The 24,683-nt window shown below is 38.9% G+C and overlaps 1 pseudogene; it reads left to right on the forward strand.

The window, feature by feature from the left end:
• Positions 1-19,319, forward strand: part of LOC117245405 — a 76,735-nt pseudogene extending 57,416 nt beyond the window's left edge.
• Positions 19,320-24,683: the final 5,364 nt, after the last annotated feature.

A 24,683-nucleotide genomic window follows, 5' to 3' on the forward strand; every position in this document is an offset into this window, starting at 1 on the left:
AAACCTGGGTATCATAACTTTGGTGAAATAGCCTTAATACCTTAACACATTATGCTACGATAGTGAATTATGTTTTGGGAGAAAATATTCTCACATGTCCTATAAAAGAAAAATTTACACTGGATCTATTTCTGTAGTGTGGCTACAGTTCTCTGTTGGAGGTAAATTTATTAAAGTAAGATAGACCTACTTGATAAAATCCAAATGTAAGTACCCTTCATTATTTCATACAAAGGCATTTTCAGCATGGTAAGTGAAATATCCTTGCTTGAAACTGTATTTCGAAACCAAGGCTTTGTTGCATCAACACAAGCATGCAGCATCAGTGGCACTCACCAGCTGAGCAAAGCATCCTTTGGGAGGAATTTGGTCAAAGCTTGTGACTGTGAAGGTTGGTAAGGTTTTTGACACTGTTTTGCACCATATCATTGTATCCAATGTGTTCAGTCTAGAGGCTGAACAACCAGATGGTAAAATACCTGGTGAGGTGGTTTGCTTTAGAGGGTGCTGATTAATGGGTCATGCACTGTCTGGAGGCCCAACTAGAGGAGCACTGCAGGGTCTATCACTAGAACCGGCCTGTTTCGCATTTCCATAAATGACTTGGAGGAGAGAGTGAAGCGTGCTTTCAACAGAACTGTAGATGGTGACAAACTGGAATGGTCAGGACCACTCATGCTGTGAGGCTGCACAACTGGGGCTTGTTCACTGTGGAGATGAGGTGGCTTTGGAGGCCCCCACCAGTGTGTCCCCTCCTCCTCACCCCCATAACTACTGGAGATCACTGAGGACATGGAGCCATGGTCTCCACAATGGGGCATGGTGGACAAGGAAAAATGGCACAAGTTGAAATGAGAAGTTCATACTGGATATGAGGAAATACCTTCCCACCATGAGGACAGTGGCACAGGCTGCCGGGCGTGGTTGCACAGCCTTCATCCTTTGGAAGTCTTTGAGACCTGACAGGAGAACCGGCCAAGTACGTTGTCTGAGCTCATGGTTGAGTCCACCTTCAGTAGGAGGCTGGTCCAGAGAACTGCTGAGATCCCTTCTGACTTGAACAATCCTTCATTCCTATGATCCTATAGGTGCAACTACAGTTTGGCTTGGTGTTTACCTGAGAAGCAATATATTGATAAAGGCTTTCTTTGGCCAATTTTTTTTAAAGATGCCTTGCCCTTGTAACAGTCTTTCATAAAACAACTCTTTTGCCTGCTTGTTTCCTACACCCCCAAAGCAAAGTTATTCTTGACACCGACAGAAGAATTATGAAAGTAATGTCCCTGATGATGAGCAGTGAATCAGCACAGCCTTTAGTGTGTTCTTACCTCTGCAAAAGCTCACTGATGATAATGCAAGGTGGATAGTGGATGTAGGCAATACACACACTACATAATCCTAGACAAAACCAAGGTCACAGAAGCATACAATGATATATCCCTCACATTTTTTTAAGTGGCTGATTTGACAAAACATAAGGATATTTCATAAGTTCCTGCAGTAACTTAGAATATTTACTTTCCATGCAATAGAGAAAAACTGTGAAGCTGTGAAGACTGAAAATCTACACTCTGCTAAGAAATACACTCTAGAAATTGCTGGAATTAAACAGTACTCACATTACTCTTATTTAAAAACCATTTGGGGCTTGTACATAGTTCACGTGACTCAGGAAGTAGCTATTATCATTAATCATGTTTTCACATTACGTTCACTGTGCTAGGTCTCTCATATTTCTAGACAAAGCTTAAGGCAGGCAAATACAGATTTTTATCTGGCCTATGGAAATGGAAGAGGCAGAGGATGAACAGGAATCTACTCATTTAGGAACAATGAAATTCCTTTGGTGGAGTGTTTTATATAACAAGCAGCCACAGTGGCACAGTTCTGACAGCAGCTTGTCAGCATCTATGGTTCCCTTTGAGTTTCAGCACTTGTGCTTCATTAATTGGTAGCATTCAGTGAGGTTAAGAATGAAAAATACTCATCTCTTGGGGATTTTAAAATTTCGTTTTCAGTAGTTGATACTAAATTCTGCACCCAGCCACTTTGATTTGCAAGGTAATTTTCTCATTTTAACTCAGAAACAAAATGCAGTTCAGAGAGGTTCATTTTTTCCATAAATTGGTGTTCTTGGTCCCGGCTCTGTAATAAGATGTTCCAAATGTTCATTGCTTGCAGTCTGTCTCATATAATTTGGGATGGGTATGACGTGTTTTGATGCACATAAGACTATTCTCTTTTGGGATTCATTTAAATCCATCTCAGTTTAGAAGAAGAAGCTTGTCTCAGCTTTGTAGGTGCCATGTATGAAGTGCATTGTCTTCTCAGCTCATTTACCCTTAGGCAGGTGCTCATATAACAAACCATCAGAATAATTGGCTTGAAAAAACAACGTCGTGTCTGTCAGGAGGGAGGACAATAATTAATAACATATGGAAAGAGTTACTTTTACCACAGGGATGAAAGGTACCATGGTAAAACAGGATGTGGGCAAATGTATGCTCCAGTTGTCTCTGCCTGTGGTTTGTGTCAGCCTGTGTATGACCAGGAAGTTCTGGCTTATGGTGTGTCCAGATGATAGTCAGAATAATTAATGGGCTTTTTTAAAAAAATATAAACTATAAAACAAGCTTATAAGTAGAGCAGTTCATTGATTTCAGTTGTAAGATTCTGCCCTACTATTAATTCCACAGAAATTACTCTTAAATCTTGCCGAAAGTATCTTTATTTTCCATTTCACCCAAGTATCAGAAATAGTGGGTACATGTTTTTCAGTTGTGTATGTTCATATTTCCTGAAACTTTGCCTAGAACCTGAAAATTGTTAGAAAATACTGGAAGAATTTGTATATGATTTGTCAGCTATCTTTGAAAGGGAAATTTTTCTAGTTGCTACCGCTGCAAAAAACCAACCCTATTGCAATGATAAGCATACGCCTGAATTTCTCCAAAGTGATTAACTCTAATCTATTTGATATCATCCAGAATTCCAGAGGATTTCAGCTCAGATTAAAAACCCTTTTTTAACATGAACAGTCATGCAAATTGATAAATGGGTCTTACAACATCCTGCCTAGGATGACCAAGTCATGCATATGGTAGAGTTTATCACGTATGTCACACAAAGCAAGGCAGTGCTTGATAAGCACTTTTATTGGGTAATTAATTTTTTTTTTTTTACGTTTGCAAATAAAGCAGATTGATTTCCATCTTGAAGTAATTTACTAACACATTATAAACTCGTCAAATGCTAATGTGGTGCAGTATGCCATTTCCTGTTTACTAAGTAAACTTTTAGCTGTCTGCTTTGTGTCTTTCAGGTTGAACCTGGAATTGTCCTCTGCCAGGGATGTCATGGAGCCTGCTGTCAGAGCCCTCCACCTGAAGGAAAACATTGCCTCCTTGCCTTGACTTCTTGCAAATACAAATCATGGCCATCTCCCAGTGGTTTGCAGGCCCAAGCTAGAACATGCAGAGGTGCTCCAGGGAGCTATTAAAAGGTAAAAATGCTATCAAATTGATGTCATGTGATGTTTCTGGCTATTTACCAACTTTTTTTTTTTTCTTTAAGCATCTATTTGTGAAGATTATTTGAGATATATACAAAACTTTTTTTTCTTTAGCATGAAAAGCAGGTGTCCTTTAAAGAAAGGACCCAGGTCCTTTCTAGCACAAGGTCATCTATTGCTTCAGGAATTTATGGAAGCAGCAACTATGAAATGATCTTCTGGGAACAGCAGAAAAAGGGAAAAATGCCCTTCAGAGCCTTAAAGGTTCACTGAAACAGTAATTTAAAAGGATTTGAATCCAGTTACTCATGACATTTCCCATGCCAATTCAAAGCTGGCCAGCTCTTTCTCCACATTTTATTTTTTTCATTTTATTAGTGTATGCTTTTACAGGAAATGAGTTAACATAAATCATATTACAGACAAGATAAGCAACAAAGTCACTGGAAGTAACATGCTAGGGTAAACAAGAATCAGACTAAAGGAATCTTTGCCATATGGGGCACTCTCAAAAGGCATATAAAATCTCCTGATAAATGAAGTATTTGTAGTACTATATTTCATATGACAGCGAGAGTGAATTCATCCTTTTAGGAAGGGATATTAAGATTGTCCTTTGAATGGTGGGTCATGAGTGGGAGAGGCAGTGACTTAATTTCCACCTTGAGTATCCTAGAGGAAAAGAGAAGATGCATATGCACCTCCTACTGCACTGGAGTTCATACAGCAAAGCCCTATGAATTCTGCTTCCAACAACAATAAAACTGGACACATGTAGTAAAAACATATGGACAGTTTTGTTTTGTAATATTATAATTTTTCATAATTTTCATGGTTTCATTTGTCCTGAATGGCTGCAGTATTCTACATCTTTTCTTGTACAGAGTTTTTTTTTTATCCACTTGTTTTATCACCTTAACTGCATGACACTTGGACCTACTTGTCAGCAAATAAGGATAAAAGTATTTTTTTCTGTCAATGTGGATGGTGGGAAAAAACTACCTGTGCATCACTGGTGGAGATTTGATTAGGACTTTCCCATTTGCCTACTTTATAACAAATTTTCAAGGATGAACTACCAGCAGCTGAGTGAATATTTAATAAAAATTGTGAACTTGCTTCAGTGACAAGTGAAACAGTCTGTATAAACCTTTTAGGAAGACAAATATCTGCTTGCAATGAGAATTGTACAGTGGGAATTGTATGGGTTTCAGTGGCCTGGAGGAGTAATAACATCAATAAGTGCAGTATTGTATACTTGTGTATGATGCATATACTTGTTTCCTCACAGTGATGTTATCATAAACATAATGAATACAAAATGTGCTAAGGCCCTAAAACCTAAATTTCTGAGTGATAGTCTGCAGTATGTAGCAGTCTGAAGATATTACAGAGCATATAGTGTGATTTTTTAGTTCTCAGCTGTTCACAGCAATAAAACTAGAAAGCACACTAGCAACAGCTACAACCAAAGTTCCTTTAAAATTCACTTTACAGGCCCAGGCTGCTGAGGCATATGCAGAGTTCATGTAAATACTGTCGTGCTTTATAACACAGAGCAAATTGGTGTTGGAGGAAGCAGAAAGGGGGAAAGGAAGGCTGATACTAGGACACTCCAAAGAGAGATGCCTGTAGAGAAATGCTGATGCTTCCTGAAAATTCTGTTAGGCTTGTGGTTTTCTCAAGCCTCAGAGCTCTTCCATGATACATTCTGTTGGAGCCTTTTAAAGGGATGAAGGAAGAAGTTTGTTTCCCTGTCACTTCCAGCATAAATGAGCTGTTGTTAGACTGTTTTGAATAAAACCAAGATAATATAAATGGTTGACCAAGAAGAATCAAACAGCTTTTTTGGCTAGTTGGTACCTCACTCCAGTGAAACACATACGAAGAGGTTGTCTGGGAGCAAGGATTGTGTTCTGGGGTGCTCTGACAACACCCCTTCTTGCTCCAGTGTTTGCCTAGTGGCTTGAGGACTTTCATGATGAATTCTGAGTGCCTCGTCCCCAGCAGGGACCACAGGTGACTTTGCTGTTCTGCAGTTCTCACCAACACTGGGAACGGAGTGTCCTGCAGTCATCCTCTGAAACAAATCTCCAGTAATGTGTCATGGAATTTGTGTATTCATGACCAGAAGCAGTTAGAGTTTAGGTTTTCCATCTTACTCATAAAATTACAGCTCTTGCAGCACGTAACTCTTAAGACCACGATGACAAATGCTGTGAACTGCTTTAAGGAGAAGGGTGCTGTTCAACCTCTTACCCTAGGAGACCCAAGGAAATCCCATATGGGCATGACATGACCACAGCATGAAAATGGCAAGTTATTTACCCATTTTGTACATCAATAATGTTAAAGTGGAGTATATGTGGTTTGCCTGACATATCTTAAAAGGGTGTCTTGGGGAAGATGTAAAAACTAATTGCCTTGATGTTTTTGTTGAGAGTTGCCTTGGATGTAATTATCGATTCTCAAATATGGTTGCTGGATTTTTTTTTTTCCCTCTGGACCTAAAATATTGTTATTAAAAATAATGGAGTAACAAGTTAATGAAGGGAAAGAAACAAACAATCTGCTAAGCTTGCATGAATGCAGTGGCAGCTCATAATTTTTTAATGATTCTCATTTTTATGTTCTTTTGTGCCATTTTTTTCTCATGAAATAAGAATGGATAAAACGCTGTAAATTTGGTCCAAATGTAGAAGTTATTCAGTACCTGGCCACACGTGGAAACTGTAACAATGAAAGTTGCTGTACATGGATGAATTGTTGTTATGTTTCATAACACATATGAATGATTCTGACCCTTTGAAGAGAAAAGGTCAGTGCCAGTTCTTACAAAAGCAAGGACGGTGGCCAAGTGATGTTGGCTGGAATTTGCATGGGCCTACAAAAGCACCTTAGTGTTGGCCTGTAGCACACAGATTTTCCAATTTTATTAATAAAATCACAGACGTGCCTCCCCCTCTCTTCCAGATCTGCCTAGTGGGGCTAGATTTTTCTCCTGCTCTTTGTGATCTGGATGTTTACCCACTGGAGATCAAAATGAGATCACCAAACACATTTTTCCATGGGTGACCTAAAGCTGAAGCTGTTATCTTCCCCAGCTGAGCAAGCAGTAGAAAATAAGAACAAAATCAACTACTAAAGAAAACTTCTTGGCTTTAAAATTGTTAAAGAGGAAGCAATCTGTAGCTGAGAAGCAAGTTTCCAAAACAAAGATCTCCTTAGAGTAATACATTTGACACTTTGCCACAGTCAGAGCTCTGTGCATGCCTGGGAAACCCTTGCAGAGTTCAGTTTGAGGAACGTGTGGCTGTTGAACTTGATGCATTGATGGGGATGATCAACTTACTGTGTGCAGTGCAGTGGGTTGAGGGACTGGCTGGCCCCCTTCATTTCTCCCACAGTAGTAATGATACTTGCACATCAGAACAAAACAGGCTATTCTTTTGCACTGCAGCTGAAATGCCTCCCCTGTTGCCCCCCAGTGACTGCAGCTGAGCTGAGCTGTTATGAATGTGTTAGCCCTGAGTCTGCTGAGAGCTATAAATGTCATGCCTTCAATGACATGCCCTCCTGGCTAGGTGGAATTCATTCTTCAGAGTGACCTGAGGATAGGACCACTGCCTTCCTTCCCAGGCCGTTTCTGCCAGAGAAACAGTATGAGGCTGTAAATGCATACTGAGGAGTTGTCAGGAGGTCCCTTGGCTCTCTTTTGTCTTGGCTGCTCTAGACTGTGGCTCCAGATCCTCCTCCAGTGGGAAAAGATAAGAGTTATGCTTCTGCCTAATTTCTATGAGACCAAATCTGAAAAAAAGAGCTATTTTTTCATTTCCACATATGTTACAATGTACTGGTGCAGGGCCATTGTGGGGCAATGAAATGGCTCTCTGACATGATGAAGAGATTAAACATATCATCACTTGTGTTTTGCTTCTCCATCTTCTTTGCCAGAGGTTTACTTCATAATGTAAAGCACAGTAAAACCAGAAGACGTGGAGGATTTGAGGAGAAAAACTGTAGGTAATGAATTTCTTTTCCCTGTCTGTGGACACGTCTGGGATATAACAGGAGGGTGGTGATACTCCATGGTCAGCAGCAACATCTTTGTTGCCATGCTTTGCATCCTCTGATTGCTTCCCTCTACAGGCATGTGTAATGGATGACAATGTGCTCTCTACCTAGGTGCTTTTTTTCTGGGATGCTGTTTATTCCTTGTTTCAAGTATTTTTCCTGCATATTTGTGACTGATGAATACCATGTTCCTCCCAGGGACTGTTCTGGTGTTGGTGGCCTTTTTTTGTCTTTGCCTTCACTTTTGCCAAGGAAAATTAGGGAGCAGCTTTTCCGTACTGTGGTTCAATCCTCCTGGTGTCCATTGAAGTAAAGCAGGTGCACACTGGTGTCCTGTTAGACCAGGATCTGTCCCCTCTATGTCCTTTGAGGAAAAATGGTGAAGAGAGTCAAAAGCTGGAATGCTGCCCAGCAATCTTAATTTCTGCCTTGAACACAGCTGGGAGACAATTTTCCTGGAGAAACTACTAGGCTGACAAATACCACTGAGTAGCCTGTTTGGGAATTTTACCATAACAAATAAGCCGTTTTCTTCACGCCTGAGGCTCTATGGTCCGTACCATACGTATCTCTCCTCCTGTCAGGCTGAGGGTTGGATTCCCTGTGCTTGCCTCTGTACTCTTACCTACACAGCTGTTAGCCATTACTCTGCATTCTGTTTGTCTATCTTTTAGGTGAAAGAAAACTTTTTTTTCCCTTGATTTAATTTGACTAGGATAAAGTAATTATGCAGAAACCACAATAGCTCTGATGGTAAGCAGACTGTATGGAATAAAACTGCCTAAGCATAAATGGGTAAAACTTGGTTTTATGCTACTTCTGTAGGGGATGGGACATTTTTGGCATTGTGCTTGCATTTTGTGTGTATTTTTCACCTAGGAAACCCCATCTCTTCCTACCCATCAATTTTACTGAAACTTCAGCATTTGTGGTTGATTGAAATAGGTACTTTGAAGCCAAAAAGAAATTTAAATAAAATATTGAAGGTAAAGTTGTCAAAAATCCTTGTATTTTACCATGTTTGTTCAATCTATTTAATCATGGTTGGATGCCCCATCCCTAGAAATATTTAAGGCTAGGATGGATGGGTCCTGGACCAGCTTGGTCAAAGATGGGAGATATCCATGCCTATGCAGGGCTGGAATTAGATTATGTTTAAAGCCTCTTGCAATCCAAACCATTCTATGGTTTTATGACTGTTCGTTATGTACGTACGTCTTGTATGCAAGACTGTATTGACTGAAAACATGGCTTCCCATCCAAAGAATTTCAAAAGGTCTAATACCCTGGGAAACAGATTCAATCCATCTTAAAATAAAACCTAATTACCTCTGAAGGTCTTGTTCTGAAAGGTGAGTTAAAGCTTGCTGTTCTGTGTAATCACACAAATGTGTTTTGTAAGCTTTCCTTAAAAATGTCCAGCTGGCCTGAGCCAAGCTGCACAGGCCTGCAGAGCACAGCATTGCCACTGGGATGCTCCCAGTGAACCCGGGGGACTCCAGCGCTCTTGTAGATCTGGATGTGGAAACTGACTTCAGTGGGGCTGGGAGCGCTGGCAGGAATGCTGAGAGTTACATCTTTCCACTTCAGAAACTCAAGGGAGATATTAAACATCCACTTGATCAGCAGCAAACTCCCTGCTCCAATTCTCGCTCAAAGGATGTCATGTCTAATGGAGCTGAACTGCCAGAAAGCTGCACCTGAGAGAGGAGGATTTCTGCCTCAGGTTAGTCCCTGGTGCAGATCCAGAGGAACTGCCAGAGGAGGGAGCCAAACTTCATTTCTGTTGGCAATATTTATTTTGCTGATGTTCTTTGCTGTGCTCCTGCACTTTCTGCTCCCTTTGTGGTAGGAGGAAGCCAGGTACAGAACAGTGTGTGCTCATGAACTACTTCTACTCAATGGTCCTGCTTTAGATTCCCTGCTTGTGAGGTGGTATGGGAAGGGAGATACTCTGCTCTCCTCAATCAGAAGACATAGTAGAGCAGCTGTTCCCAGTAACACTTATGACACTATTGCTGAGACAAACATTTTCACAATGATGCATGGGAACGCTAAATCCAAACCACATTGTTTAGCTAATGCATGCTTTCGCTCTGCTAAAGGGGAATGTCACATAACTGAAAGTAAATTGAAGAGATCAGAGTTTAGAAAATATGACAAAGTTGAAAACTTAAAGCTGTAATACACAGTAACATCCTTTAGCAGTGAAATCAATGATCCAGAGTGGAGTGTGTATGTGTATTTTATGGCAGTTTATTAGGTATGACTCCCCTCTGGCCAGTCCAGTGCACAGACACTGTTGTGAGTCAGGAATGCTTTCTGCCAAGCACTTCAGTGAAACTGAGTATAGCATATAGATCTCCTTTCTCACAGAACATATCAGGCATTGCAACATATCATAGATATGTCAGACTGTAGGTATGGTTTCTGGCATTTTTCTTTAATCTGCACTCCCAGCTGGGACTAATGAAACACTGCTCTCAAGGCGTGTGTGTGCACATGTGCTCAGAGAGTCCTCACACACTGTTTTAATAAGGTAATACTTTTATTTTCCTTAGCAAGAGGAAAGGTACTTGCCTTCAGTAGTGATGTGGTGCAACAGCTTAGAGAAAGGAAAGTTAAAAATGAATGGAGACCCAAAATATTTAATTCATAAACTGATTACTGAACGAGTGATAGCTACCTTAATATTGTGAGAGCCTTGGTGCTGGCACTTTCAAAATAACTGATATGGGTTTGAGAGATTGTTGGAGAGCCTTCTCCTTCTGGCACTGTTGTGGAGACATCACTAAGTTTAGATCACAAGAATGCAAAGTTACTCAATCAAACACAGAAGTCTGCTAAGTTCATTCAATAAATGGAGATAAAAATGGAGTTTTGTCTCTTACCAGAGGATCATGGTCAACTTCCCCCCTTCCTTTTCAATGTGCCTTTGCTGTAAGTTCTGGGTGATTCTATCAGGTCTGATCAAAGCTAGAAACACCTTTGGCAGTGGTTTGAAGGTTTTGTCTGAACTCAGCAAGCAATGAAGAAAAAAGGAGAGGGGAAGCACATTAAGGACTTGAAAACTATTTTTAGGTGTGCAGACTAGGGAGCTGACAGCAATATCTGACAGCAACACCAAAGTGCCTTTGTGATTACTTGGTTTTCATGTTAGAGGGTAGAGTCTGTCAGCCCATTGATTGTTTTTACTGTCCAGCCTCCTGCTTTTGAAGAGCTGCTCTAGTTAATTTCAATGGTACACTATACAGAAATCTTGCCTATTTAAATAAATGGAATTCAGTACTTTCAACAAAGGCCCGGGATGTTATGATCCTCCCATGCATTGTCAGGGTCCTGGGGCACTGTAGCTCATGAATAACACAGATGGAGGAAGGTTTATAGAGTCTGTGGCAGTGGTTTTATTTCATATCCGAAGTGCGAAAAGTTTCTTCCAAAGAACAACATTATTTGATACTTTTAAGTACGTAGGTCTGTTTGGCCTTACAAATAATAGTGCAGGTGCTGTAGGAATTTTGTGATGGAGCCCTTTGCAGGGAAAACTGGAGTGTTGCAGAGGCTGTGTGCTAACCCAAAAAGCCAAATTAAAAACGTATGCAGCCACACTGCAGCATGTGGGTGGCTTTTAGGCAAGTGCAGAGTGTTGTTAAATGTCGAAATCAAATATAGGCATGGAGAAAACTGGTGTGTGAATGGAAAGACTGATCACATACTTGTCCTGCCATTTAAATGTGTGGTAGGCTCCTCTGAAATTGAAAATCTGCCTAGTAGCAAGCCAGCTTGTAGGGAAATACAAATCTGATTTTGAGTCTTCATACATTTCTAAAATCTAGCCCTTCTGCAGGTCTGAAAAATAGTTAGCATTTGCAATTTATTATCAGCTGCCTTTGCATTTTCATGTTGAGGCTGTGGTCTTGCTGTCTGCTCATTCACACTGATGACATTGCCTATAAAACTTGACAACTGGCAACTTAAGTAATGAGTATTAACTTCAAAACCTAGCTCTGATGTAGAAGAAATCTCTGTATTGTACATTTGAAAACTGAGGTGCAGATATTAAATATTTGTTCAGTGTCCTTTTAAAAGCTGTAGCATAGACAGAATTTGACCTTTGCTCTGAAAAACCTCAGCCTAGTACTTGATAGTGACCTTTTTATCATCTTTTAGGTAAAATGCCAAAAATTCATGCAATGCTCCCTCTTCATTTGAAGAACAGAATATTAAGTGAACAGTAATGATTTATTCTGCCTAACCTGAAATAACTCTGTAACCCTGAGATTTTATTGTGTAAGATGAAGACTTGGTTAATTTAAAACGGTTCCTGATATGTGATGACCTAGTCCTTATCCACTGTCTAGCTCACCATATGCAGAATATTCTTTTTTACAAGTTTAAAAAAGCACAACATTATTTGAAGTCAGGCAAATGATTGCTTTGGATATTGGCCAAAACAACAGATAAAATCAGCTAAAAAAATAAAAAAGAAAAAAAAGAAAAGACAAAAAAAAAGCAAGAACTTTTGGTGGATTAATATGGGAGAAATAAGCCTAAAGTTTTCTAAAAGTAAACAAAAAATTGTGCTTTATGTCTTTAATCCTCCTTCCTCCCCTTGTCCCTTTGTATACCGTTTTATCCATTCAGTTTAGGAGAGTCCTGCCCTGAATGCTTTTGCCAGTTGCATCACCTTTTAATGTTCCTTCTGTACATTTGCAACTACTTTGGAGCTGTAGTTCCTTTTATGTCACTCACCCAATATTTAGAATTTGTAGTTTCCTCAGATAATTGGCCATCTTGACAAGAAGAGTGACACAATCACCTGTCAGATACTTTTCATTCCTGACTTCCATGCCAAAACTGACATGTGGATATTGGGATAATAATGTGTTATCTTAATTAGGTGTATCTTCATGATGCATGCTTTATAACAGATAGAGCATATGAAACTACTGCAATTCCTTGCCAGGGTATCTTTGAAATGAGATTCCCTACTTAAGAGTTTTCCTCCTTCTTAAATAAATAAAGAGTAAACGAACAATCGCAGAGTCCAAGTCTGAATCCTAGCACTTCCTGTTAAACCTCACAAAATAGTGCAAGAAACATGTTTGGTCTGCTTTCTAAGGCTTGATGATGTGATAGAAAGGATGTTGTATGTAACATCAAAGAATGATGTTGTTATACCTCTGAAGCCTGACTTCTGGAAGTCCAAGTGAAATAATGTATGTTCATTTTTCTCCAGAATATGGCAGTTTTTAATAGGCTTGGAATCTTATCAGAAATGTTCCAACGATTTCCTTCATTGTGTTTGTGTGTGCTTTTTTTTTGACTATCCAAATTTCTCTCACACTTTTCAAAGTTTTGTTAAGTGACTCCCTGCTGGGTTTAGTTAAGAGCGGTGCTGAGCAAATTGCAAGCTGCCAAAACCAGCCAACAAACCACCAGTGATGAGCAAATGTTTCTGCTCTTTCAGCTCATGGTGAGTGTTACTGTTTTCTCAATTCCAGCATCATGTTCAAGTGGAAAATGGTGCAGTCTGGACTACAGACAGACCTGAACAGTGTTTTGGACCTGAGCATACAGAGTCTGGCTGAGGATCAGGGTGGATCATAACTTTCACACTTGCTGTCTATATATGTTAGGATTAAAGTCTTGGGAGTATTCCTGGCCCAGTGATCATTCTTGAAGTAGACTTCTTGGAACTGTCCACGATGATCTCGGAACAGAATTTAGATCTGTGTATTTATGTCCCTTAGAATGATTACAGACCTTTTTTGTGAAAGACTGTAGATATGAACCTTTAGAGCCCCACAAAACAAAGTGTGTAAATATGTAATGTGTATGTAATGTGTAAAAGGCAATTCATAGGGAATGAATGGATTAGTTTCTTCTCTACACCCTCCTGCTGCAGTGAACACGTTCTGAATATATTGTGTTTTTCTCTGTTTCCTCCTCCAAATGTAGTCTGAATGGAATAGGTTTTGCCTGTAGTAGCATGTCTTTTTAGTGTGTTCTCACCATTGTCCTCAAAACCAATTCCTTTAATTGTCTATGCTACATGCCCATGTGCTGGCATGCATGTGGTGGGAGGCTTAGGGAAGATCAGTGACTTTCCCAGGAGGGGAGATGTGAGCCCAGGGCAAAGTGTTTGCTCAGCCATTAGCTCTGCTGCAGTGTTGCACTCATCTTAGTAATGTGAAAGAGAGTCTATTAAAACCAAAGCCAGTCAGATATTAAATTGAGACAACTAAAATTTCAATAGTTAGGAAGAATACCCAGTTCCTTCTTTGTCCTGTGAATAGGATGTGCTTTAAAGTTAGGAGCAGGTGACAAACTCCTAGTGTTTCTGGCTCTGCCACAAATTTCCTTCAGAATTGATGTTTTTCCTCAGCTTACTGTTGCACAGGCATACTTATTTAAAAAAATCCCTTACAGAACCTTAGATGAGAGTCCAAAGTCATTGAAAAAATGCAGATTTCAAGACTGCATAGTAAAACAGCTAACCATTTCAGGAGAAATGGGCCTTCTCTCCAATGTTAACTTGGGGGAGGTGGAGATGATAGAATAGTTTTCTGCAAATGTGTGTTCCAAATCAGTACAAAAATGCAGAGGTAGATTCTCACAAAATATCTTGCTTTAAATGGCATTTCATAATAAACCACTTGAACCTAGTTCTTCCATATCCAGTCCTTAGGTTCTTTTGGATCAGGAAGGCATGTTTTCTTACAATCATAGAGTCATGGAATCATTAAAGTTCTTAAAGACCTCCGTGAAAATTTTCTGCTGTGGAGTGCTTACAACATCTTGAAGCAGACTAATCTTTCCTAGGAGACATTTATATTAAAACTACTAAATCCCTATCACATATTTTGGTTTGAATAAGACAATATTTTTGGACACAGAAAAATTCAGTTGAAAAATTCACAGCTTATACTTGGTGATCCAGTCACAAAAGCCACTTAGTATGTCATTTATATTTTTTCTGATGCCCTAATGAAGATTAGGTGTCTGTTCTCATCTGAGTTCATCAAGCACTAATTTAGCAGTGTGTTGCACAACTTTGTACTTCTGAATTAACTCCTAGCTCCTAGCTGTAATCACAGAATAGGGCTAGCACAATGTTAAGTATGCTACAAACCAGAAAGGTTCGTGGGGGTCTCCAAGGTGTCTGTAATCAAAATATAAGACAAAGCTGAGAATTGGATAGTATGAATGGAGTGTGTGTATGTGTGTGTGAGTGCAGTAAATACTAAGATAAAAATGGCAATTTTAAATATATTGCTTGTCAAGGTTTTATCTATGTAATGTAGAAAGATAGAATTCTGAAGAGAGGTTTGAAATGATATAATAACTTATAAAGATTTCCATTTTAACATTACTAAGTTAGCAATAATATTAGATGTCAATTCTAGAGTACAGTACTGTGAATAAAGGTTTCACTGAGGATTTAAAGTAAGACATAATTTTTTGGCAGATCTTGTTTTAATGTAGATGTTAGGAAGGATGAGGGAAGCAACAACAGTCTACATACATGTAGATAATTGTATTTACTTATTACAGGTATTGTCTTGTTAGGTGCAAACTAGACACTTCATGAGCTGGTCGTGCTAAGGACAAGGTCAAGGAGAAGTTAGGAATGTAGGATAGATGATTTTTTTAATCTAACATGCCAAACCTAAATCAGAAAACATCTGTGTGATGCTGCTGCTGCTGCTGATGGATATTTAGGAAAGTCAAATGTGTGGTCAGCCCACTAATACTTTAGTATCAGAGATTATCTCAAGTTGGAAGGGACCCATAAGGATTATCAAGTCCAATTCCCTGTTCCTCTCAGGGCTACCTAAAAATGAACAATATGGTTAAGTGCATCTTCCGAATGCTCTTGAACTCTGCCATGACCACTTCCCTTGGCAGCCTGTTCCAGTGACCAACCACTTTTTCAGGGAAGAATATTTTCCTAACTCTCCTGATGTAGCTTCATTCCATTTCCTCATGTCCTACTGCTGGCCATCAGAGAGCATATCAGCACCTCCTGCTCCGCTGCTGTCCTTAGGGAAGTTGTAGACTATAATGGGTCCACCCCTCAGCCTTCTTTTCTCCAAGCTAAACAAAACAAGCAGCCTCAGCCACTGCCCTACATCTTGTCCTTGAGGCCTTTTACTTTACTGGCTGCCCTCCCCTGGACACACTCCAATAGTTTGATGTCCTTCTTATATCAAGGAGCCAAACCTACACACAGTACTGGTGGTGTCATCATATCTCTGATGCTAAAGCATTGTGTACTTGCTGTTTAAAATTTACCCATTATAATAAATGTAGTCCATCTGCTCTAACTTTGGGTTAAGGCTGTGCATGCTCCTGGAGAACAAGCACATCTTTGAACAGGAGACAAATGGTGAGTCTTTCTCCCCATCTCATCTGCTCTCCTATGAGAAGGTAACCTCTTTTCTTTCAGTTCTTTCCTTGTTTAATAAGCATATTTGGGTGATTTAGGATGAATACACCATGAATGAAGAGATTATGTAACATATGTGGTTGAGATAAAGAAGTGATCAGGTGCAATTTAAATTTAAGGATGACCAGAGGACATCCTTACAGGGACAGATCTCATAAAATATAATGCCACTCAGAGTCTGGAAGTTGTGCAAGACTGCTGGTAAAGAATTTCTTTGCTCAGATAGGCCATTCCAGTCTTCTCTTTCTCAAATTCTCAACGGATAGCAGAATTGTTATAATATTTAATTCAGTATGAGATAGCACCTTTCTGAATTATGATTATTTATAAAAGCTTTCAAACTTGAAAAGCATTCTTCCCCTTGATAGGTGACCAAAGGATTTTTTAGGAATAGTAAACATTAAGCATAGTGGAAGAAAGTTGTGAGTTACTAAGGAAAGATTAGTAATGCAGTTTTAGGAATTTATACAGCCCCAACTGGAAAGTCATCATGTATTACTGAAATTTGGTCTACACATGGGAATGTGGCTGGCAAAATAATGTTAAGAAGGAGCAGGGCAGTTATGTGTGATGAGGTGACAGTACATAAATAGTGTATACTCATTTTTATATTTATTTATACAAATAGGTATTCCTGTGGAAAATGGCTGAAGGTTAGCTGATGGCTGATACCAGTTCTGCTGCAGTTTTCTGCACTATGTTATCATGTAATTACCATTTAGTGCATGAATTTTAACAGCATTAAAAACCTGAGCCAATACAACTGACATTGTCTTTATAGAGACAGAGTTACAGTAAAGGAAAACAAAAATTTGAAACTAAAGAGTGCTCTAATTTCAGCTGCTAATTTAAGTCTTACTGGCAAAAGCATTTATAAAGTTTGGACAAGTTCTGCTGCTGTAGCTCTGCTAAGAGTCTTTTTGTTAGGAGTCAAACCAGGAATCTTTTGAACCTTGGGTTCTAATATGCTGAATAGAAGTAAAGAGAAATGTGTTCTTGCCTTTTCCAGATAACAGTGGAGAAGCTGCCCAATCTGTCACACCCAACCATGCTGCTGAATTGCTGCACTACAGATCCCTGGTATCAGCAACTCTTCATCAATCTGGTAAGACTGAAGCCAACTCTAAAAACAAACATTTCCTCCATGAACAATGTGTTTGTTATATTTTCTCATTTGTTTATGATGGCTGTGTCAGCTGCACTGATTTACATAAACACTGCCAATCCTGGGACGTTACATTCTCAACAAAAGTAGCTGAGTACAAACAGCATTCCGAAGTTTTAATTCATATTGTATAAACATAACAGATGTTGATAAAATGAGCCAAAAAGAAAATACAACAAAGGAGACCATTTCAAGGGGGCTTTTGATTAAAATACATTCCAGATTGACAAAATGATACAATGTTAATGGAATAGATCATTTAAATGTCATTATTTGGCTCTTATAGTCCTATAAAGCAAATATAAAGCAACACTTTTGAGATTTAGACTCCATTACAGTACAGTGCCTATACATCAACTTATAAATAAAACTATATTTCTTTTCCTTTCCTTTTTTTTTTTTTAAATCCCTGCTATGACATCGCCACATTTATTTCCTAAATACTGTACTAAAATACTGTGTCCAAAAGCAATAATAAGTTTGGTATACAGAGTAAGCCTAAAATAAATATATTATAAACAAAATAAATGCGGTTTCTGCCTCAGTGAATTTCCAGTCATTGAAACGGAGATGGGCGACACTGAGAAGTCCAGGTCAGAGGCCTAATTCAGTCGGGTTTTCTTTAAAAAGATGTAAAATCTGCTCTCCTTTATTCATGTGTAAAGATGATGACACTTCATTTGAGATCCATCTGGTCTAAATCCCTTGCTTTGAGAATAGCTAGAAGGAGAGAAGATTTACAAAACCCACAATACTCCTAATATACATTATCTAGTTTGGTTTAAGAGTTTCCTTTTAATAGACGAGAAACTGCGGTGAAGAGAGGACAAATGGCTTTCCAAAGTTCAAGATGAGGTCATACATAGAACTAGAAGCCAGCTCAAGCTGAGGCCCAGTCCAATGCTTGCGCCATTGGGCCACACAACTTTTTTATTGTGGAAAACCTATGGAACTTAATTACATTTCATACTGGTACCTGATGTGATCCCCAAAGCAACAAAGCACAGTATTCCTTTCATCAAATTGTTATTACCACTCAAGAAATCTCAGTTTCTGATATCCACATAGCCATTGTGAATTTCCTGGGTACAAGGATTTCCCGTGTTGGTGATTTTCACAGCAAAATTATATGTGGTATAGAAAGAGGAAACCTCTTTACTTTTGTTTTCCTCCTTATGTCTTTGAATGTCTTGTATATTCTGTAAATGAGAGAGGAAAAAGAGATGTGCCCTTCTATGCTGTGCATTTATTTAAGTTGTTTTATCATGTCTTTGTTTCAATCTTCCTCTGTCTGGGGAAGCATACAATTGGGAAGCACAATACACCTTCTTTGACAGAACTGGCCAAGTCACAGGAATAATGTTGTAGAATTATGGGAAAAATAAAGTCTTAGTAAACAACTACATGCTCTATAAAGACCAGCTTGGTTGGCAATAAAGTGATCTTTAGCTCTGTTGCTATCAAGAAACCATTAAAGACCTCATAATTTTCAGTCAGCAGAGTTTACTACTGTTAGGCCCTCTTCTCACACCCATGTGATTGTTTCTCTTCCTTGAAGCCTATGATTCTACGTGAACTGATTTTTATAAGCATGTACTACAAAATATTATAGAATGTCATAAATGGTTGTGTAATGAGATAGCAGCAATAAAAATTTTTAAAACTTAATAAACATTGGGGTGACTGACTATTTTCAAGTAAAATCTTAGACCAGAAAAGTCTTAGATTTAGAAAGTGGACCTCAACTTTGCTTTTCCAGTCTTTAAAATTTGAGTACATTCCAGTCATAATAGTTTACTTAGACTGAACCTTATGGTTTACCAAAAAATTTAAGTTGTTCTTTTACTATGGTATTTCCTGATGTTTTAGGTATAATTGAGGATGTGGAGCAGGGAGAGAATCCATGTTCTTACTGTATCCTGTAGAACCTGCAGAACCAAGTGCTTGGGGCGGTCAGCAGGAAGGACTTGATGCATTTTCTACTGGAGGGGAGGCTCAGGCTCTAGCTGGCACCACAGAGCCCTGATATCAGTGAGCAGCCTGATTCAAGGCCATGCATGCCTTCTTCGGCTTTGTCACTTGTTTTCAAGCCCATGTTCTTCTTCAGAAAAACATAATCAGAGCTTTTCCACTTGATTCCTTCCAGCGAAAACATGCTTAAAAGGTGTAGTATCTTGACATGAGAGACTGTAGCTCCAGAGACGTGCTCCTTCAGCTGCTTCAGGACTGCAAAATTCATTAATTTAAATGCTTGTGTGACAACATGAGAATTCACATATTTATGTGAAGACACAAGATGGGAAAGCTGGATGTCAAGAATGCTTTCGTCATGCTGTGTCTATGCCTCTCGAAAAATATCATGACCATCAGCAGCAGCTATCTTAGAAAAGCTTTTCATTGAAGTTTTTCAGTGAAAACTAAATCTTCAGTCTCTGAGTATCTGCCTATTAAAATGGAAAATGTTTTAGATTTCCTCTTATGATTTTGATGTTTAATTTTGTTCTGTTAAATACCAGAGGGATTCCCACATATTTGGACATTAGAACCAAACATGTATGAAGGAATCCACACTATTAATGTTATATTAAATACCAAGGAAAACTAGTAATAATTTATTGGTTATAAAAACTTGCCAAAATTCCTGAAAGTGAATTTCTGGTATTTGAATCATTCAGCTCTGACTCTCCTATAAATCAAAGATTTGTTGGATGTTCTCTAGTTTTCCCTTTAGGAATTTGTCTTTATTATAATGTTGTTTTTGTAGCACCACAGAAAATGCACAGTGCTTTAAAACTGAAGAGTCCAGTTAAAGCATATAACTGGCAGCCCAAAAATGCTCAAAGTCACACGAGACAGGCTCTTTAAATGGCCATTTAAAATATGTCAGAAGCAGGATGAGAAATGCTCTGCAAATCATCCATCTAAGAGACATGGACATGGATGTTTATTTAGATCCTGCTACAGCTCATAATCTTTTGCTCATTAGTAGCACACAGTCATTGTCACTACTGAGCCACACCTCACCTACCTAGAAAATGCCAAGTTCTTTTTGAAGGAATTAGGGTTTGTGTGATAGTAGAACTAACAAGAAACCCCTGGTGATTTCCTCTTAAGACAGTGAGAATATCTTCCCTTGATAACCAAAACTACTCTTGGGAACATGGTGTGACCCTTGGGTATGGTGCAGTGCAGGGCCGGGAGTTGGACTTGATGATCTTTGTGGGTCCCTTCCAACTGAGCTTATTCTGTGTGACTCTGGGATTCTGAAATCTGAGTAACCTTGCCATGAATTTGCATTTTTGGTTCAAAGCCCATTGCTGATTTCCTTTTCCTTGATTTACTGAGTACACAGAGTATCACCTTTCTAAGACCTGAGTAATGTAATTTTTTTTTGCTTAGCAAGTCTGTGGCTAAATGACTCAGTGCAAATTGTAGTTGGGGTGTAGTTTGCAGCGTATGAGAGCTTGAGACAGCCAGGATAACAGTAACTTGTTGCACAACTTTGAACCGGTCACTTAAATGCTTGGTATATCATTTACTCTGCCTTTAAATTTGGAACAGTGATGTGAATCCACCATAAGTACTGTGAAGAGTATATGTGTGAAAGATATTATAGGAATAGAAACTATTTATAATAATATTTTGGGGTGTCCAGTTGTAAAAATCATAGTGGGGTTGTTTTTTTTTTTACTTTTTTCTCTTTTAGTAAAGTGTAATTTCTAAGCAAAAATTCACACAATTTATACGGAACTTCTCATAACTGTGTTGTGAATCGGGTGAGGCATAGCAAGCTGCATTTTTCCATACATTATTATGTATCTAGTTTCATTGCTAGATGATGGTTTCTTTGGTTTGGTTTGGTTGGTTTGGTTTGGTTTTTGTTTTGTTTTTTTGTAATGTATATGTGTTTGTGAAGGCACACAAAAGAGAATTCCTCCCAGGACTGAAAGGAGTGGCTCCTTTATATTCTGGACTTCAGTGACAAACTCATCACAATTTATTATAGCCTAATACATACAGGAAAGTATGTACAGATGAAATTGTAGCAATTAATTTGTCAATAATATGTCATTCTCATGATCCCTATATAGAACAGGTCTCTAAGGAATCACAGTAACAAGTAGCCATATCATTTGACTCTTAAGCACAAGATACTTTTTTCTTTTTGCCTGCTTTAGTGTACAGTGAATATTCAGCTATTTCTTCACATATTTTGAACTAAAGACTAGCTAGAGTAAAGATGCTATTTTATATAAATACAGTTTATCAATTTCACATTTTTTTAACCCAAACGTCTGTGACAAATGGCTTCATAACAAAATTCAAGTCTTTGGCATTATTTCTGGCTTTTACTACGTATCTGTATCTTTCATCTCGCTCTCCATCACGATGATGTTTTCCTAACCATTCTTTCCCTCTTAAATGTGTCTTAAAGCACAGGCAGACCGAACTTTAGATCTAGGACTGAAGTACAGTTGTGCAAAATTCTCAATTCAATTACGAAAACTGCCTTCATAACAGAAACACTAAACCATCTATGCATTACATATCCCTGTAAGTGAACATAAACTGTTGTGAGAAGTTTTTTCTAGCATGCGGCTTTAATGTATGGTTTTACAGGTATATGCAGTATCCATTATGTAACATTGGTCATGTTTTTCCTGTCATGTGACACTTACACACTTTAGAGTTAATTGTCCAGTGTTTTTAAACTGCCTGGTTTATCACACTGGAGAACCTTTCAACATTGTTTCACAACTGATTCCTTCTTACATTTTATAAACAGGATTTTGTCCTTCAATCACATTTATTTGCTGACTATGAACAGAAAAACCTAAAGGAGGGAAGACAGATGAAGAAATTTCTTTCTATCTACTTTATATAAAAATGATAACTTTAAGGATTCAGGGACCAACATTGCTAAAGGTGCTGGTAATACGATATGGTCTATCATACCTCAAGGCTCAGATAGCCTTGAGCCAAAAATTTAAATGCTAATGGCAATGTAGCTGTGCTCTGCAAGAGTAGTGCCTGGAAAATCACTGATGAGGAAGTGCTCCAAAATGTTACTGTTGTCTCTGCTGCCCCTTTTCATATAGCTGCAGCTAACAGAGCTGTCAGTGTACCTCTGGTGATCATGAAATCACTTAATGAAATGAAGTGTAACCAGCTCTCTGCTAAAATAGTGCTTAATTAAGTGTGACCATCAAGTGATGGGAACCATAGTAGTATACAAGGGAATGCTTGTTCATTCCTGAAAGGCTTATTAAAGTAAGAGGAAATATGTGATCAGCACAGTTGTCTGAATGTCTAACACGGTATGGCATGGGAATGCCAGCATCAGAGTTCAAACACACGAGGAGTTACAAACCAGAATTATTTACACTATGTGATTGTTATCAATGCCTAGACACTTCTGAGGAGCCAAAAGCAATGAAATGGTTCACTAACTTGCAGTATCTCATTAAACTGGTGAATTTTGCTTGGCTGAGACCATAAATCATAGACTCAACATTGTGCCACTGAAGCTACTCCTTACTCCCTGACAGCAGAGAAACGGAGGAATTACAAGCTTCTGTATATTTTATTTTGAAGGGTTACAGAAAGGAATTTGCATTTTTGTGCAGTTTATATTTGCAAAGACCTCTGTAGGTGTGAAGTCCCAAAGCTTCTGCTGTGGTGTTGCTATAATTGCCCCTCTTATCTATGCCAGAGCTGAGATGTGGGATATGAAGTAGCCTACTGAGGATTGGAAAGTGAATCTGTGGCAGAGCTAAAAGAACTTCAGACTCCTGACTTCTTGTCTTCTCAGTATTAATCTCTTTCTAGCACTAAGAGAAGGCATAGCAAGATGTGTGACTCCCACATCCTCTCACATGTTGGCACTTTTGCCACACAGAAGTTTCCAGTGTGATAGGGCTGTCCCTGGTACACAGAGCAAAGCCACCCATACAACAGGGGAGGACTCTAAGGACTGCCCCAGTGGAGCAGGCACTGTAGTCCTGTGTAAGTTCACTCTCTCATTGAGAATGCATCCTGGAAGTCTCCCTAAGACATGCTGGACCAGCACAGCAAAAGATGGGACCACTGCTGAGTCACTGCATGGCACATGAAGAAGGTATGGCTTTCTGTGAAAGCATGAGATGTAAAAACAAACAGGAGCTGGTATCTCTGGTATGTGTGTTTATGTATAGATGTGAACATGTGCATGGGCATATATGCAGGTAAAAAACCTAACCAAAAGGTAGCTATCATTCATAATTCAGAAGACAGGCAAAGCACTGGATGAAGATACATATTTCCTTTGAGAGAGGAAAAAAAAAAATAAAAAAAAGAGGAGGAAACAAATTATGTGTATCTGGAGCTTCATTATCCTACAATTATACAGGTTTCTACCTATAGAAACTTTTTTAATCCTTAAGGGGTAAGCAGTAGGATTGAGATTAGTGTTGGTGCAAGTTAAGGGCTGACAGCAAGTACCCAAGAGAGCAGTGTCTTGCAGGATATACAAAGAATAAGTATTGCTTTTCTCATATGACACCCACAGCATAGAATATAAGCACTGTTCACAAAAATGACTTGACATTTTTTAATCAGCCCGGGCAGATTGTGTCTCTAACAAGGATCTTTCTTGCATCTTGTCTTTAGGGTGAAGAACATCTGAAAACATCAGATCTTTGAACCTAGAAAGCTGATTTTCACATAATCACAGAAGAATTTACATAAAAAGGGTCCTCTGGGGGTCATTTAATTCATCCTCCTACTCCAAGGAGGTCCAGCTAGATCAGATAGCTCAGGGCCATGGCTATTCAAGCCCTTTACACCCTCGAAGATGGAAAACCCACATCCCCTACTCCAGTATTTGACTATAATATGGTAATTTTTTTTCTTAGGCTTAATTAGAGTTTCCCATGCTATATCATAAGTCCATTGTCTATCATTGGACAAATGCAGGAGATTCTGGCTCTGTCTTATCTGTAGCCTACGGACAGGTAGTTTCTGCAGTCATGTCTTCTCTGAGCCTCCTCTTCTCCAAGATTAACAAAACTATCTCTCTAAGCATCTCCTCCTGTGCTCCAGCCCCCTGATAGGTCTGGTGGCCTGCTGCTGGATTTCCTCCAGTATGTCAATGTTTTTGCTGTACTGTGGAGACTTCTCTTTATCCCTAAACTGACTTGTGCAGGCATCATGCTAATCTACTCTATCATTCAAGTTTTAGTGTATATTCTGCCAACAAAAGCATAATTTCATTAGAAGATAAGACAGAACATTCAATTCTTTAAAGGAAGAAACTTGGGGACAATGGAAATGTAAAGCTTTAAACCCATTGATACCTTCCCCTCTATTAAGCAATCTGGTCTTTTTCTCAGCCCACAGTTTTCAGTGGCTTCCTGCACTGAAAGGAAGTCTTCACAATCCCCTCTCAGCATCCTGAGAGAAGTATTTACATCAACTTGGGCCCTTGGTTGTGATGTCTTCTC

Source organism: Parus major, chromosome 2 (genome assembly GCF_001522545.3).
Source record: "Parus major isolate Abel chromosome 2, Parus_major1.1, whole genome shotgun sequence".
Lineage (NCBI taxonomy): Eukaryota > Metazoa > Chordata > Aves > Passeriformes > Paridae > Parus > Parus major.